Here is a 5,614-nt window from a genome sequence, read left to right on the forward strand (position 1 = left end):
ATATATATATATATGTATATATATACATATATATATATATACACGTATATATATACATACATATATATATATATATATACACACACATGCGCACGCACCCACACAAAGACACAGACACACACACGCGCTCGCGCACACACACACACATCCACACACACACACACACACACACACACACACACATACACCCACATTATATCAACATAAAAGTTATGTTACAATTGTTTGATAGTTTGATAACACCAATACCAACATATAGTGCAGAAATCTGGTTTCCAGACTAGATTAATACAAATGAACAAATAGATTGATCCAACATTTTAAAATAATGCATGACTTGGAATTATCTACATGAAAAAGTTCTTTCAAAATTCTGTACACAGATTCTTGGGGTACATAAGAAAACTATGGTAGAACCAATATTAGGAGAATTAGTAAGATTCCCAGTTAGCATTGACATAATATGTAATATAATTACGTACTGGCTACACGTTTTGCATCTTCCAAAAACATCTCATCTGAGTAAAGTATATAACCGTATGTACACCAAAGGCAGTGAAACATATCCATGGATATCATTTGTAAAACAATTGTTACAAGTTATTGGATTAGATAATGTGTGGAAAAATCAGTTTACTTTTAGTGTGAAAAGGTTAACATATGTTATATGTCAAAACCTGGAACTACAATATATATACAATTCTGAAAAGATCAAATAACAAGTTCACCAAAGTTACATTTTTATAAAAAAATAGGAACAAATTATGAAAGGGAATCATATCTGTTATGCATAAAACAAAGAAAATATAAACAGTCGTTGTGTACACTAAGAATAAGTGCCCACGACCTGAAAATTGAAACTGGTAGCTACAGCAATACATCTTGGGAAAATAGATTATGTGAAACATGTGGATTAATAGAAGATGAAATACATTTTCCAGATACTTGCACAGAAAACAACCAATTACGAATTTTAAATAAAATGACATTAATCAATGCTTTAATTGAAAGGGGAAATGTGTCGCAATACATAGTTTGGCCTAGTTTGGATACTAGCAGTCAGGACCCGCCTTCGCCTGGGGTATTAGCAGAGCCCTTTGAAATTGGCCCAACAACCATCATACAGGAATTATCTGTATTCTATAGTAAAGAACCGCGAATAAAAAAAACATTTAAGAAAATGTCAAAACAAACTTTTAGGGAAAATAATTACCATCTTGCTGGTTCGTCAATTGAAAACCTTATTACATTTAAATACTTGATAACCCCAAAAGTATCAGAAGACGTGCTTTCCACTCAGAGTTCCCATTAAATCAAATTCCTGCTAACATATTATCTACTAGATGAATATCCGCTTCGCCGGGTAGCCGGCTTCGCCGGGAAGAGGTAGAGCCGTACGCCGTACGCCGTACCCCGGGTCCGAACAATGGACCCGCCAAGCTTAGGTCCCTCCCAGATTCGTGGAATGGGAACAGCACGAAAATGATTCAGTGGCCATAATGCCATTCCTGATCATATCGAGTCCCATCCTTGTCGACGAATGTAACCGTGTTAATCACCTTTGGAGGCGAAGTCCATTCAAACAGGTTTGAGCAATTTAGAGCTTATCTCTAAGCCCTTTTAAACTGTTATGGCTTTTCAAAGGAAGGCCAGTACATACAATTTCACAAAAGCCGCCAGACCACATCACAAACAGAACTGAACAATCCACAGGTGTTGCCCACATAGACACACACACACACACACACACACACACACACACACACACACACACACACACACACACACACACACACACACACAAACACAGAGAAGCCGTATATATAGAGAGATAGATGACAGTGTATTTTTCGCGTGGCTATAAATTGATTCGACCTTTGCACTTGTACAGTGAGGATAATTTACGGGTCCAATTTACGTTCTGGACACTGCGGTGACCTTTATTTATTTTATTTGTGAGTATTTCTACACACATACCCTCTCCTATTTGGGGAGGCTCATGGCGTTTACAATATGCCGTGTGAGATGGAATTTTTTACACAATATATCACGCATTCACATCGGCCAGTAAATCTCAAGCGTGTTAGGCGAGATATACTTTTCACGGCCTATTATTCCAAGTCACACGGGTATTTGGTGGACATTTTTATATATGTCTATACAATTTTGTCAGGAAAGACCCTTTTGTCAATCGTGGGATCTTTAACGTGCACACCCCAATGTAGTGTACACGGGACCTCGGTTTTTCGTCTCATCCGAAAGACTAGCACTTGAACCCACCACCTAGGTTAGGAAAGGGGGGAGAAAATTGCGGCCTGACCCAGGCCTGAACACGCAACCTCTCGATTCCGAGCGCAAGTGTGTTACCACTCGGCCACCCAGTCCTTCTAAAAATAGTAACAGAACGCCGGGAATATCCGAAGATGCCCCTCATACCATAGTGCACCATACGAAGGAAGGGAGGTAAACGCTGAAAACATGGAGAAGATAAGGAAGAGTTATGCCGTAGTTGATCCCCCAAAAAAACCAAAATCGGTTTGCGCTGCGCGCTGAGAGCACGTATTGAAATATCTCATCGACCAGATTTTATCCGGGGTGTATCTGAATATGGACACCAAATTTGAAGCAGATCCATCGAGAACTTTGGCCGCGCATCGAACACAAAGAACAGACACACACACACTGACACATACACACACTTACACACATACACACACACACACACACACACACACGCACACACACACACACACACACACACACACACACACAGACACATAGACACACACACAGACAGACAGACACAAGTCGTATATATATATATATATAGATGGTATGTTTATTTGTTTATTTGTTGCTTAACGTCCAGCCGACTACGCAGAGCCATATCAGGACGAGGAAGGGGGGGATGAAGGGGGCCACTTGTCAAGCGATTCCTGTTTACAAATGCACTAACCCATTACTTGTGTCCCAGCAGGCTTTAGTAAAACTAAATTAATACCTACTGGAAGATTACCAGTTTCCAGTATGTTAAAATAGGCTTAACCTATCTACTGCTGGACTTACATCAGAACACTAACAGATTAAACTATACATGAATCGCGAGACAAGCGGCAAGAGAAGAGATTTTTGGAAAAAAATACAGGAGAATGAGCAAGAAGGCAGAAAAAAGAAAAGAATTCATGAAGAAAAAGAGAGCATGACAGGAAAGAGGAACCAAAAATCTACCTAACAGCAAACTAGAAAGCTCCTGCGGTTCCAAAAACAGGAGGGGCCTTTAATTTCATAACCGCAGTGCCCCACTGCGGGATAGATGGTATGAGTTACCTCCCTTCCCTTCTGAGAAAGTTCGAGACAAGGTTTAACTTCATTACTTAACAACCTTTGAGAATAATAAGTTTGCTTGCATGGCAAAACGTAACCTTCTTCCATGGATAACAAAGAGTTACCTGCCTTTGATGCTAGAACCTTCCAGTACGTTCCTTGTTAGATTGTCTTGTCTTCTTTTATTCTCTCGATAAGAGCAAAAGAAAACCTCAAAATGTTAAAGGACGACGAAAAGTAGAGCCAGCTACGATGTATTTCGTGCACCCTTATTTATTCGGTAAAAAACGGGACTCTGTGCGTCAATTGTGTAGGGGTATCATGACAAAAAGCGTTGCACTTTAGCAACCACTTAGTGGAGCACCTGGATTGTAGTTATGGAATTCATTGTTTTCTTCCTCAGATAATAACCTCCTCATTCTTGAATACGCGCCTTCTGTTCATCTGAAGAAAGCACATACAGGATGTGCAAGGGGTCACCACGCTTTTGAGAACATGCGTGAGAGTCGTTCAGTGATATGGCTTAGTTAAATTTCACGTAAAGTTCGCAACGTTGTTAATGGCACGAAAAATTCACATTTTCGCAACGTCGTATTTACGTTGTGTATTTGCTGGGTAAGCACTTAATACATGTGATTACATAGAATTGCAATCTTTCTTATCAATACTATCTTAATATTATGTTATTACAGTATAATCTTTTAGGGGCCACAAAAGAGGATGTTGTCAGACACTCACGAATTCGTAGTTCTTATTCCTGCCGTCCCGTCGCGACATATAAACCTTCGTGGTTGAAAACGACGTTAAACACCAATTCTGCCGTGTATTCGCAGAAGGCAGTAAGTTCAAATTTGGTAAAAATGAGGTTTTCATATCATAATACAGAAGGGAAAAAGGCGCATCTTGTGTCAACATTTCTAAGATGTGCGATCAATATTTATGGACTTTTGGAAGAAGTAAGTCCACTAAAAAAAATTAATCGAAGGATAAAAATCGGCAAATGGAAGCAAGTCCAGGGACTTTTGGTTTTCAGGTTTGCACTGGACTTACTTCCTTGCAAGCCTCAACAGGAGTTTGCATGGTTTAGCGCTCTATGTCCATTAGCCAATCGCGTTCACCCTTTTGTAATCCTGACTGCGGTTACCCAATCAGAACTAAGTTTATTGTATCATTATTTCCCTGGCCTTTGTCGGGGAAAATGGCGATGAGAGCTGCTGTCGACGTGTTCAACTATCCGAAGCAACAGTACAGTAAGTTGGTTTGTTTGTTTCATGTTTGTTGTTGGCAGTTTTGCGTTCCGGTGTAACACGAAATTTTTACTCCACGAAAAATTTACTCCGGAGTAAAAATTTCGTACGAAATTCTTACTCCGAGTAAATTTTTCGTACGAGAAAAGAACTCCCCAAGGCACGAAAAAATGACTCCCTCCACGAAATTTTTACTCCCCATTTTTTTTACTTCCAGTAAAAATCTCGTAGGCGAAAATGGGATACGGGCAAAGGGATAATGCCAATATGTGATCTCGCGCAAACGAATGTCGCGCTACCCTCCCTCCACCCCTTCCACCACCAAGACTAACAGGGGACAAGGGAGTATAAATTTCGTACACCTGGCATAAGTTAAATTGCTCGTGTTAGGGTGAAGTAATTTATTCGTTTTTTATTCGTCAGGGGAGTAACATTTGTGTACGAAATGTTTACTCGGAATTCACCTGTCGTGGGGAGTAACTTTCTCGTGTAATGGGGGAGTGCTTTTTTCGTAAAGGGAGTAACATTTTCGTACGAAATTTTTACTCCGGAGTAAAAATCTCGTGGGAGTAATTTTCTCGTGTTACACCGGTCTGAAAATAATGACTCTCTCTCAATAGGTGTATGGGAATTTACAACGACAACACTGATTTTCTGACTGAATTTGGGTATTCCAATGTGCACTTGCATTACGGAGCTAGCAAGTAAAATGCCATAGTTCAAATGCCCATTTATTATAGTTTTGTTGTTGTACGCTACTTTTACCGTGACTTCTTGACTATTCACTTCTGCTATTTTCATCATGATATTTATGGATGCATTTAGCATGTTTCTAATACAAAGAGATAGTTGTTTTGATCTAGAATGAGTGACTTGTGGTCTTGAGCACCGACAGCGTGTTAGATCTAGAACAGTATGACATTATACTGGAGGATTGTTCTCCGGTCTCTTTGTGCTTCCAACCATCGGAATAAGTATTAGTCTATGTCCTATTGTATTTGACAGAAATGTGAGTCGAAGTGGGACAGGCAGCGACGACAGCT

Source organism: Littorina saxatilis, unplaced genomic scaffold (assembly GCF_037325665.1).
Source record: "Littorina saxatilis isolate snail1 unplaced genomic scaffold, US_GU_Lsax_2.0 scaffold_124, whole genome shotgun sequence".
NCBI lineage: Eukaryota > Metazoa > Mollusca > Gastropoda > Littorinimorpha > Littorinidae > Littorina > Littorina saxatilis.